The 13,270-nt window shown below is 38.7% G+C and overlaps 1 protein-coding gene across 1 annotated transcript in view; it reads left to right on the forward strand.

Moving 5' to 3' along the window:
- Window positions 1–2,156: 2,156 nt before the first annotated feature.
- The window catches only part of RP1 (RP1 axonemal microtubule associated), a 715,393-nt gene continuing 704,279 nt past the window's right edge, over window positions 2,157–13,270 (forward strand). Inside the window, exon 1 of the mRNA XM_043976222.1 lies at window positions 2,157–2,248. The gene's annotated coding sequence lies outside the window, so the exon portion shown is untranslated. The remainder of the gene's footprint in view (window positions 2,249–13,270) is intronic.

Raw genomic sequence — 13,270 nt, forward strand, 5'->3', positions numbered from 1 at the left:
AAAAAAACCCAATGGTTTGGAATTCTTGATTATAGAAGTGAAGATGATGAGATTCAGGTGTGTGACCATAATTTCTGGAGGTGGCTGGAGTGCAGCTGAGGAGATTGAAGCACTGGAAGGCCAGAGTATTTGAGGAAAATCAGAGGGTATTTTGTAGTCTCTTAGTAAAGTATAGATGATGGGAATGGAAAGCAGTACTGAACTCCTTGAGAAAGGAAGGAGACTTACCTAAGAGCAGAACTGTGGAATAGTGGGTGGGGCACTAGATCTGGAATCAGGAAGGCCTCATTTCAAATCTGGCTTTAGACACTTAGCTGAGGAGAGACCCTGGTCAAGTCATTTAACCTCTGCTTGTCTCAATTTCCTCATCTGTAAAATGGGGATAATAATAGCACCTACCTCCCAGAATTGTTGTGAGGATCAAATGAGCTTTGCAATCTTTAAAGAGTTATATAAATGGGGCAGCTAGGTGGCGCAGTGGATAAGCACCGGCCCTGGATTCAGGAGTACCTGAGTTCAAATCCAGCTTCAGACACTTGACATATACTAGCTGTGTGACCCTGGGCAAGTCACTTAACCCCCATTGCCCTGCAAAAATAAATAAATAAACAAACAAAAAGAGTTATATAAATGCTAGTTGTTTATTATTATTATTAATTATTATTATTATTATATTACCACCAAGATGGGTGATACATCTAGTGTGACCATGAAAGGAGTGATTGCTACATAATAGTGATAGGAGAGATATTTTGGAAGTGACAATGGGGAGTAAAGAGCATGCCAGCTTCCCTCCAGGATGATGGTGTATGTCGTGGAGTGAGAGAAGAGTAACTTGTACTGACATGGATGACTTAGGGGAAACCAAGTCTCTGTGAATGCCAGAAGGTGGGAGGAACAAGAAAAGAAGAGGTCTAAGATGTAGGGAAGGTTGCCAAAAGTAGAAACGGATGCCAGAGGGAACAGTGGAAAAGGCAGACAGAACTGGATTGGGACATGAGTGAGGGAGGGCCAGGGTTGTGCTGGTAAATGTTTTTTTTTTTTTTTTTGCAGGGCAATGGAGGTTAAGTGACTTGCCCAGGGTCACACAGCTAGTAAGTGTCAAGTGTCTGAGGCCGGATTTGAACTCAGGTACTCCTGAATCCAGGGCCTGTGCTTTATCCACCTAGCCGCCCCCCTGGTAAATGTTTAATAAGAGGCTCTCCAAATGTTAAAAAATATATTCATGACACACTTTAACTACATTATTAACCTTTTCTCCATCACTTCCTTAAGACTATAGAATCACAAAACAATAAATCAATCCCTGATTTGTAGCATTTACCACTTTCTGAGGTGGAAATTCATCTACTAAAATTTTAATGCCTGGCTATCCAGAGAGAACTGGTAGAAGCTGAGTTTAGCACACCCCGTAGATGGGGAGAAGAACAGAAAGTGGTGGCAAGAGAAGGGATGATTTATGATTAGGTAGCTTGGGGTTCTGTGTCCTTGGGATTGGAAGAGGAAAGAACAAGTGAGCTAGCCCTTGTGGGTGTCCTACCAATTGACATAGGCTTATATCCTTAAGAAGGCCCATTCTCCTGTTCCTCTCTCTAGAATAGAATTGGGGGAGGGAGGGAGAAATCTGTGTTCTATTCAACAAGAATTTATTTAGTACCTACTATGCGCCAGATACCACATGAGAACACAAGTGCAACTGATAGTCTCTGCCCCTCCCAGAGGCTTGTATTCAAGGGGCAGGATGGGAGAGATGACTTTATTAAATATAAAATGTGTCCACTGTAATTTTAGGGCATAAGGGTGCAAAGCAGTACTAGACCTTTGTTAGGTCAGAGTGAAAGGAATGTCTGGTCCTTGAGGAAAGATATTATTTGAATTTTTGTTTTCTCTACTTTCATCTAACACTGTATTCCTAGCTCCTGGTAGGTTCTAAATTAATGCTTGTTGATATGAATTGCACTGAATGGCAACCAAGGCCACGAAATAAAGAATGGGCATATTCTTATTCAGTCTGTGAATTGTGCTATGTGTTTGCTGTTGCCACAGGAAATGCAGATTGGAATACAAACATTGGCTGCTCCCTTTTAACTAATGAAAATAGAGGAGGAGATGAAAACTAAACCCAGAGTAAATGTTTCAGGCTTTTAATAAACAAAGGTCCTCAGTTTTGTAAGGTTGTTCCTGCTATTGACTCTATTTTCTTTTGGAGGTAACTAAGGAAAATCAAGTTACTTATTGGACGATACAGGTAAATGCTGATTAAGAATGTGTTTCTCTCTCCTTCCTTGCTAATCTTCCTTTTCTCAAAGAATGTTTGCTACAGTTTAAAGTATTTTAATTTGGTTTAAAAAATGGGGGAAAATTTAATTATCAGGTATGATTTTTGGTGTGGTCTACCATGGGAGAGATGTGGCTGGTGCCAGATAACCTAGGCTTAGTTTTGGATATTACTATATTAGTTATATCATTAGAATAATAACATTATGCCATGCAGTAAATATAATACAATATGCCATTATTATATGAGACTATATTATATGTTATATCAGTAGTAAAAATAGAACTCTTTTCCACATGAGAAGTTTGCATAGATGAATCTTTATCATTTGCATTGGCCAGGAGATTGCACTGGTTGACCTTTAAGTTTTCCTGCAGTTCTAGCATTTTCTAAAAAGAGAGATGTTTTGAAGTCATAGGTCCCAGCCCTGGGTCTGTTGCATGCTACCTATGTGATTTTGAACAAGTCTTTTAACCATTCTAGGCCTTAGTTCCTCATGACTAAAATATAAGGGTTGAATTAGATGACATATTGTGACTAGATGACAATGATATGTCTTCCAGCATGCAGATTAATGTATGTAAAACACCTTGGAATTCTCAAAATGCTATTTAATAGTGATAATAGCAAGCATTTATGTGGGCTTTAAGCTTTGCAAAGCATTTTACATATGTCATCTCATTTGATCCTCATAATCTTATGAAGTATGTGTTAATATTGCTGTCATTTTACACATGAAGAAACTGAGGCTGAGAGCTTAAGCGACTTGCGTACGTAGTGCCTAGCGCATTAAATTTAGTGCCTGGTGCTTAAATGGCTTACTGACTGTACAAGGTCACATGGCTAATTATTGGCTAAGGCAGGATTTGAATTCAAGTATTCCTGACTCCAGGTATAGCGTACTGTGCCACCCAGCTACCTTAAATGTTAGCTTATCTATAGTACTTTAAAGTTTGCTAAGTTATTTACTTACATTATATTTCCTTGTTATGTTGTTTTATATTCTATTATCTTTATAGCATAAATCATTTGATATTTAAATGTTAATGATGAGAATAATGTATCGCCTATGTGTGGGGTCTTAGAAGGAGTTCAGGAAACATTCCAAAAAACTTACTGGGACTTCTTGATCTCTGATTTAGAAAGCTTAAAGACTTAGGAGTTTATTTTCATTTGGGTAGAGAGTAGTAGGACACTGGAGAAAAGAGATCTATTAATTTATTCCATTTCCATTATTTATGTATTTTTCTTCCAGAATTCATCCTTGCCACTTTTATTCTTTGGTTCTAAGTAAGGCATTTTATTCTTTCTGTGGTTATTAAGCTAATTGCTTGGTACCATAGCAACATTCATTTAGTTTTTGTTGACATTTATTTTTATATGTTCCATTCACTTTCTAAAGGGGGTGGGGCAGGCAATGCTCTTTCTGGGCCCATGGCAGGAGGAAGAAATGAGGTCTTCCACATGTCTGTAGAGACCAAAGTTATTTGTGCCCTTAAGTGGTGGATTCAGGAGTTCAGCCTGTCCTCTGTCTGAGCATTATTGCTTACCATATCTCCCAGGGGCTGTAAATTACCAACATCTAGAGCTATTTTTTACTCCTTCAGGGGCTTTAAATGGACTTGGAAGTTTTTTTCATCTAAGTCCAGTGGAGTTTTCTTATTTTAAGCTTCAATAAAGTTAATTGCTAATTGATGAGTAGTCATTAATTTATGTAAGCCTTTCCATGGTGGGGGCCGTTTCCCTTCTTGTCTTTGTACATCCTTCCTCCAACACAGTGCCTGACCCATAATAGGCACTAATTAAATGCTTGTTCAATTATACTGAGTTCTCTTCATTTGAAGATTCTGCCAGAAATAGGATTACCTGCTCTGGTTTCTTCACTTAAAGGAGGAGAGATTAAAAGCACAGAGAGGTTCAGTCACTTATATGCTCAGTCCTACAGCTTTAGCAGAGGTCTTTTCTCAACTTTTATTTTTTCTTCACCTCTCTAGATTTGACAGTGTAGACACCACCCCTTCTTCCTACATACTCACCAATTTGGGAAAAGTCAGATTGTTATAGTTGAATGAGATCTATATTTGAGTCCGCGTGGCATTGCAAATATTTTGTGGCCCTCGAGTCAGGAAGATTTGGGTTCAGCTCCAGCTCCAGCTCCAGTACTTATTAGCTGTGTGACCTTGGGCAAGTTACTCACCTCTCTGAGTTTCACTTTCCTCATCTGTGAAATTGGGATAATAATACCTATTAAGGTATTATTGTGGAACTCAAAAGAGAGAATGTATACAAATCCTTTGCAAAGCGTAAAGTATGCAATTATTATTATTTTTAGCCACAGGCTCAAATTTGGGCTCTGCTATCTGTGTGACCTTGGGCAAATGATTTCACCTTTTTGCCTTCAGTTGCCTAATGACAATATTTCACATTCATTTAATGTTTTAACGTTTGCAAAATGCTTGACATTTATCTTAACTGCTTTTGTAAGGCAGGTACTGAAGGTATTATTATTTTCATTGTGCAGATGGGGAAACTCATCAGAGAATTTAAGTTATTTCCTCCCTGGCTACAAAGCTAGTTTTAGATAGAGGATTCAAATTCAAGTCTGTCCTGGACTCTGGGTCTAGTGCTCTTTTCATTACATGATGCTGCCTCATCTGTAAAATGATGAGGTTAAAATATGATTTCTTTATCACTCTAAATCATACAGTCCTGCCAGCTAGGTGGTAGTGATGTCTAAGGGCTTACTGCAGACCCTCAAAGTGGTTTCCCCTTAAAGGATGTACTTTCCAAGTAGAATATAAGCTCCCATACAGCAGTGATTAATCTCTTTTTTTGTTTTTGTATTGTTAATGCCTGGGCAGCTGGGTGGCAGAGTGGATAGAGCACTGGCCCTGAAGTTGGGAGGACTTGAGTTCAAATCTCATCTCAGACACTAGCTGTGTGATGCTGGGCACGTCACTTAACCCCAATTGCCTTAAACATTCTGGGTCATCTCCAGTTGTCCTGATATATATCTTGCCACTGGACTGAGATGGCTCTGGAGGAGAGAGTGAGGTTGTTGACCTTGCACAGGTCTGCTTCAGTTAAAAATCCAATTCAGTGCAAGATATGACAATCACTTCAGTGTCATGGTCCTCTTTGAGAATGAAGGACAAACAATAACAATTGCTAATGTATACTTGGGTATGGTAGATTTTGGCCTTACCCTACTGCTACCCCATTGAGAGCTGTTGGTTGAAGTACACCAAAGGCAATGGGTATTATAAGAATTTACTCCAGTGACAGCAGGTTAAAGAAATGAGTAAAATAGATGTTGTGGGGAAAGAGTCAGATAAGCCCATTAAGTAGATAAAGAGGGAAAGCAGCCAAAATAACAGGGTTAAAAAAAAGGAACTTTCTCTTTTTTTTTTCTTGTAAACATTCTCTGTTTTTTAGGGTTTTCTGGGAGAGGGGAGAGGGAAGGGATATGGAAAAATCCAGGCGATGTAAAATCAAAGATAGCAGTAAAAAGCTATTTTAAAAGGAAAAATAGAGGACGGGGAGTCAGATAAACAAAGTTAAAATAGAATAAGGCCTTTTACTTGAAACAATTCTTTGTTATAAGGGATGGCTCTCTAAGTAGTTGTGGTGGTGGGGAGTTGTCTTTCATACTCCAAGAGGAACAAAATGACATCACTATGTCAGTGTCCAACACTATATACAGTGTGTCTGACTGTGCCTGATCAGACCAGTATGAGCTCAGAAGGCTCTCCCACAGATTGGTTTAAGGAGGATCAGGTTCTTCACTCACCTGGCCTGTTCCCTGGTCCATAGATGAACCCAGACCACCTTGCTAATCAACCAGCTTTGTGTGTTGTGGTTGTCAGCTCCAACGAACCTGTGCCCCTCCCCCACCTGGGCCACTGCCACTCAAGCCTGCCTCCTGGTTCTCAGCAGGGAAAAATCCAAGTTCTGCTTCAGCACCAGCATAGACCCCTGTGGTCTCCCCCCTGCCCAGGGCTCAGCCCTCTCACCAGACTGTGAGCTTAGTTCCAGACGACACTGGCGCTTCAGCTGATTCAGAGGCTCTGGGGTTCTCCTTCTCTGGTGAGGCTTTCCTGGGACTGGATCTGTGTCAGGGTGACTGTGGGGTTGGATTCGACTCCTGTATCAGCACAGCAGCTCCCTCCTTCTGACCTTCCAAGCTGTTCTTGGTTAGAAGATGAATTCAGCACATTCTTCTGTGAGTTTTGCTGCTCTGGGCATTTTCCTATGGTGTTATTTGGATGTTTTTTAGAGCGACAGTGTCATGAGTTCGAGAGCTCACTGCCTTTCCTCCACCATCTTCTTTCCCACAGATTGGGAGCAAATAGTCTGTATGGATGTTTGGAGTAGAGATATCTCTAAATTTGTGCGTCTCATGTTTCTTTTGTGCTACTGCAATTATGCTTTGCTCATAGAGCATAGCACCTTCTTTTAAGTGGGCATGCTCTGCTGGGTGGTCCATCTATCCCATGTCATTCAATCAATTCCAAAGTTCTTCAGAGAGACCTTGAGAGTGTCCTTGTATTGTTTCTTCTGACCTTATGTGAGGGCTTGCCTTGTGTGAATTCTCTTTAAAATAGTCTTTTAGGCAAGGTAAAGACAGATAGTATCAACAAAAATGTATACAGGGTATCTCCAAAATCTATTTCAGCTATTAAAGCTTAAAACTTTACTAAAATTTTTGGGATAACTTGTTCTAAAAATAGAGGAAGGGGGGAAAGAGATAAAAAGGTAGAAAAATATAAAGTCGATATATCTGAAGTCACTGTAGACTCTGTTGTGATAAAAGTTTAAGAAAACTCTGGCTTTATGCTTTATTCATCATTTGGGGCTATTAGGACCCTCCTTCATCTCAAACTAGCTGTTGTGGCAGGGGCCTAGAGATGTTTGAAGTTATGTGGGGCAGAGTTTAGGGTGTTTTGCTTGCTGACTGCAAGAATATTTAGGCCTAATTTTGAACCTAGTATCCTTGCCCTGTTATTTGACAACAAAAAACTTACAAGCTCAGTAAATGTATTTTTTTGTGTTTGTTTTTTGGCGAGGCAATGAGGGTTAAGTGACTTGCCAAGTGTCACGCAGCTAGTAAGTATCAAGTGTCTAATGCTGGATTTGAACTCAGGTCCTCCTGACTCCAGAGCCAGCGCTTTATCCACTGTACCACCTAGCAGCCTCCCCCCCCCCCATGTATTCCTTTTTTTCTGGTGAGGGAACTGGAGTTAACTGACTTGCCCAGGGTCACACAGCTAATAAGTGTTTTGAACTCAGGTCCTCCTGAATCCAGGGCGGTGCTCTATCCACTGCGCCACCTAGCTGCCCCAAAATAAATCTTAATCTTCTTCTTCTTCTTCTTCTTCTTCTTCTTCTTCTTCTTCTTCTTCTTCTTCTCCTCCTTCATCTTAATCTTCTTCTTCTTCTTCTTCTTCTTCTTCTTCTTCTTCTTCTCCTCCTTCTCCTTCTCCTCCTTCTCCTTCTCCTTCTCCTCCTCCTCCTCCTCCTCCTCCTCCTCCTCCTCCTCCTCCTCCTCCTCCTCCTTCTTCTTCTTCTTTTTACAGGGCAATGAAGGTTAAATGCCTTGCCCAGGGCCACACAAATAGTAAGTGTCAAGTATCTGAGGTCGGATTTGAACTCAAGTCTTCCTGAATCCAGGGCCAGTTCTCTATCCACTGCACCACCTAGCTGCCCCCCATGCATTCTTTTATAATGCCTTTCCTTGTGTTTTGTTGGTCATTTGTAATTATTTTGATATCTGATACCAGCAGCTGCCCACTACAATCACACAATTCCTTCTTTTCTGTCAAACTCCCCAATGGCTTTGATTCCAGTTTATGAAACTGAAATTGGTGGTATAATCTTTTTTGGGGGAGGGTATAGTCTTTTTGTTTTTGTTTTGTTTTGTTTTGTTTTGCTTTTGCAGGGCAATGAGAGATGTGACTTGCCTAGGGACACACAGCTAGTGTCAAGTGTCTGATGTCAAATTTGAACTCAGGTCCTCCTGAATCCAGGGCTGGTGCTTTATCCACTGAGCCCCCTAGCTGCCCCCGGGGGTATAGTCTTACTTTATCTTTTGATTTGATAATGTCTGACTCAATCAAGGAAGTGACTGTTTAAATCATTTGCCATCTATGCTGTTCAGTTTTTGTTGATATTGGCTTTTTGGTGGTTTAGGATTACTTTATAGCAATAAAACACATCACTAACAACACCCTTAGAAACTTGCAAACAAATCTATGAGGGTTTTTTTTTTTAAAGCAATTTAACTTTTAATTCAGTGAATGGAAATAGCACAGAGACTATTGTACACAGGCAGAACCACACCAAGTGTCAGCTTTAAAAAAAAAAAATGGTGTCAGTCTGAGCTTCAGGAATGATGGATTGGGCAACTTGTCTTTGTATTCTACTGAGATGCCTTAGTCACAGAAGTCCTAAGTAACCATCAAACAGAAAAGTGGTCAAATCAGATGTTAGCAACACTTCTGAGGTTTTGGGCTTCAGTCTGACTCCCTTTATCATCCAGGCTTCTTGGCATCTTTTATAATTGTCCACAAGGAGATTGTTTTTATACACACATATACATATATATATATACACATACACACATATATACACATATATACGCATGTATATAATATATATATAACAGTAACCTGAGCAGTAAACACATGGACTTTGTAAATCTTTGTAAATCTCTGAATATAATATAAACATGTAAGTCTTATTAAAATAGCATCTAGTCAGTTCCTTAAAAAGCCAGCTCCTCAAAGATATAGACACTCATTCTTACTAAGATGCAATTAAATTATTAATTGTAATGTCTCTTAGACCATGTTGTTTTAATTTTTTGTGAGATAACACCTTGTAGATACTTGTCCCCTGCCCCCATACAAGGATATATGGAGGAAAGAGAGAATTTATAGAGAGATTAGGTGGAATCCAAAAGAGCTGTGTTCAAATCCTGTCTTACATACTATCTTAGTGATTTGGGGCAAATCTTTTAATCTCCCGATGATTTCTTTTCCTTTTCCATGTTAAGGGCTAAAATTCTAGCTAAACTGTCTAAAATATCTAATGAGTGGTCGCCAATAAATTATAAGCTTTAGCAAGAGTTAGACTTTTAAGCATTTATTAAGGAGAATAAGAATTTGGTAAAGAGAGAGAGAAAGGCCTAGATTCCTATCTATTAAAGGGAGAGCACATTTCTAGCTCCCTTCTCCGCCAGCGTCCTCAGGAAAGAGAGCCCCAGAGTCAGCGCCAGTCTCTTCCTTCCTCCTCCCACTAGTCTGCGTCACTTCCTCCTGCCAAGAACTCTTCTACAGTAAGTATCCAGCAGGTGGCGTCATTCCAATCGTTACAGTCCCCCCTGTTGTTCCTCAAGAAACAAAATGTTTCCTTGACGGAACAGTAAAAACAATATAATAACTATTGCTAACTAATAATATGTGAACAACAATATAGAAAAGGAAGAGAGGAAAGTTTTGTCCAGAGGGGCGATTTTTTTTGTCCTCATGAACCGACGCTTTGACATTAGTCTTGCAAAGGGAGGGCCTCTGCAGAGAATACATGTTACAGATGGTGTATATTATAACAGAAAGAGAAAAAAAAACAACAAAAACAACAAATCAAAACTGTTCATTTAAAGTCTCTGAAAGTCTTTTCTCAGATGTCCTCTAGGTGTAGTCGTAGAATGGAAGTCTCTTCAGGAGTTGATGTGTGGATGCTGGTAATCAGCCAGGAAAATTTCCTACAAAATTGAGCTTAACACAACTTTAAAATAGCTTTATCAATAATCAAATCAAACAATGAAAGTTCTCAAAAACATGTCTAAGGGAATACAGAATCTTAGTTGTTACACATGAAACATATAATAAAACAAAAATTGAAACATTCTTTAAAATTATAATATTACTATAGTCCCCCCCTTATGGAGGATAATTGAGAAGACAATTGCTGCAATATTAATTATTAAAAATAATTTTTATCTGTTTCATCACTTTTTGCATCATCTGCCTAATTATCCTCATGCCATTATGAGAAATTTTAAAATCTAATATAATTGGTAATAGATGTCAAGGCCAAATTCAACACTGTATTTATCATGACACCTGAGATAATTATGGGGGTTACCATAAAAGAACAGAGAAATGATGGGATATGAGCATTCCCACACTTGAGCAATATGTACTGCCCATACAGTATGCCAGGCTTAAAATAGGTGGATGGAATATATGTCCATGCCACCGAACATATTGGAAGAAACTGAGTCAGACTTAATCAGATGCATGGGATTGAGATGTCCATGGCATCAGGCATATAGGAGGGAGCATAGAAGCCAGGTGTAAAAGTGAGATGGGTGGGATCAATGCTTCCAGCCATCTGTACAATATTGTGGGGAAAAATAAAATAAAATATTAAACCAAGAGAATCCAACCTCAACATTTGTCAAAAGCCGTTCCCTCAGCCATACCTTAACTTCGTGCATGTCTCCCCTCATGTAACAGTTCAATGTCTGCTCTTTGCATGTATTCCTCTTGTGATTGGATGGCATCTTGGCCAACTGGCATCTGATAACTCAGAATAAAGGCAATTAATGTCTTAAATGATAAGTTCCCATAATCCAAGTCTCATATGGATTTAAAAATTGAGGATAATAAATGATTGCAAAAAATGTGAATACATCTTGACTCAGAATATAATATATAATTATGCAACAATTTCAAATAATACCCCTTTTTTTTACTTAGTATACAATTTCTTTTTTGAAAAATCATAACATTTAAATATAAGTTAAATCACAACACAATCTCAAAGAAAACTTCTTTTTTGAAAAAAGAAAACTTTTACAAACGTTCCCCTCTTTTTTTGGGGGGGGGGGATATGCTTATCAAAAATAATACTTCTAGAATCAATTTACACTTGCCATGGCAACCAATTTGCCAAGGAAATGCTTTAAAGAGTTTGATCAAATAATCAGTTGAGAAAAAATAACAAACACAAACAACTCAGAATATGGGAGCACAATACTCCTAGAATTAACATTGTATTATGAAATCAAAACCATCTCTCAATTTTTTAAAATTAGATAAATGAATAGAAGAAAATACACATGGAACAATAAAAAACAGTGAAATTCAAACTAAGGAAATCTACATGAGCATGAATTTAATATTAATAAGAGTATTATAAAATATAAACTTGATCACATGACTAAAAAGTTTTTACAAATATTCTCCTTGTTTTAAAAACTAAGTATAAGACACAATCTCAAAAGCCTGAAAATCTCTATGAAAATAAACCCATACCATTAATTTCAAAATGTATATGTAATAGCATAGAAATCCTATGTAACCTCTGAACTGATACTATCACTCTGAGTGAATTCAGAACACTTTTGATTCCGATATCTAAAATCCCCAATACTCATATCAATACCTTGCTGCTTACTTCTACATTTCTGTAAAATATATACCCTTCCATGGCAAAAGAAGCGGAGTCTTGAACTATGGTGATGATTGTCATTCTTATTCAGCTTAAGTTTTTCTTCTTTAACCCCTCTATATTGTCTGTCAGTCTTTTCACCATACAAATGCTTTATAAGATTACTAATTAAAGACAAAAGCAGGTTAGCAAAATTATGAACAAAACGAGCATATCTGGAATTTAAAGAGTTTTCTAAGATTGTCTCAAAAGCACAGCCAGGCCAGGGAAGGGCTGAGCCTGAAGCTGCAAATGCAGGTAGAAAAAGTTGAGCATGCGCATCAGATCTCTGGACTTCCCAGGCAGGGGAAGCTATGGGCTTGGCCATAGGAGGAGTAGAGGGTGGGGTCTGGAGAGGAGGGGAGGGACCAGAGCAATTTGAATCAGACTTGATTTTGAACTCAGGCCTGGATTCCTCTTCCCCCACTTTGCCTCCAGGTGCTAGGGGATTAAAAACTTCTAGAGGGTGGGTCATTGCCTCCAGGCATGCAAAATTAGAGCAACAATTAGTGTTAGAATTGGGAAAAGCTGCAGGAATCTCTTCAGGTTTCTCTGAAAAAGCATGGTTGGGAGAGGGAGTGATATTTCCTTGTGTGAGTAAGTTGCTGGCTCTTTTAACAAAAATAAAAAGAAAAATAGAAAATCCACAAAAACAAAGCATTAACATGATCTTATCTCCCATTTGTCTGGTTAAACAGACTAAAATCAAAAATAGGATAATTAGGGAGTTTAAAAGGTCCATTTGAAAAAATTTAAAGGGAAAACACCAGGCAATTCAGCAGTACTTAAGATTTAAAGGGTTAGGGTAGGGAAAATTTCTTACCCAACCGGAAGATCAGAAGTGAGGTTCAGCTTTCCTCTTCGTGGTCAGCCATCTGTTAAGGGCTAAAATTCTAGCTAAACTGTCTAAAATATCTAATGAGTGGTCGCCAATAAATTATAAGCTTTAGCAAGAGTTAGACTTTTAAGCATTTATTAAGGAGAATAAGAATTTGGTAAAGAGAGAGAGAAAGGCCTAGATTCCTATCTATTAAAGGGAGAGCACATTTCTAGCTCCCTTCTCCGCCAGCGTCCTCAGGAAAGAGAGCCCCAGAGTCAGCGCCAGTCTCTTCCTTCCTCCTCCCACTAGTCTGCGTCACTTCCTCCTGCCAAGAACTCTTCTACAGTAAGTATCCAGCAGGTGGCGTCATTCCAATCGTTACATCCATAAAACGGAGAAAGTAAAATTATAGCGACTTTACAGGATTGTTGTTCAGGATCAAGTGAGATAAAATGTAAAAGTGTGTTGCATCTTTAAAGTGCTTCATAGATGCCAGTTATTATTATTAATTATATAATGAGAGGCAGTATAATGTAATGGAAAGAACAATGAAGTTGCAATAAGCACTGGTTACTAGTCTTGTGCAATTCACTTTCCTCCAGTCTTCCTTCTCCTCATTTGTAAAAAGGGGTAAAAATACTGTTTCTTCCTACCTCAGTGGATTGCTATGAAGAGAG

Source organism: Dromiciops gliroides, chromosome 1, assembly GCF_019393635.1.
Source record: "Dromiciops gliroides isolate mDroGli1 chromosome 1, mDroGli1.pri, whole genome shotgun sequence".
Classification (NCBI taxonomy): Eukaryota; Metazoa; Chordata; class Mammalia; order Microbiotheria; family Microbiotheriidae; genus Dromiciops; species Dromiciops gliroides.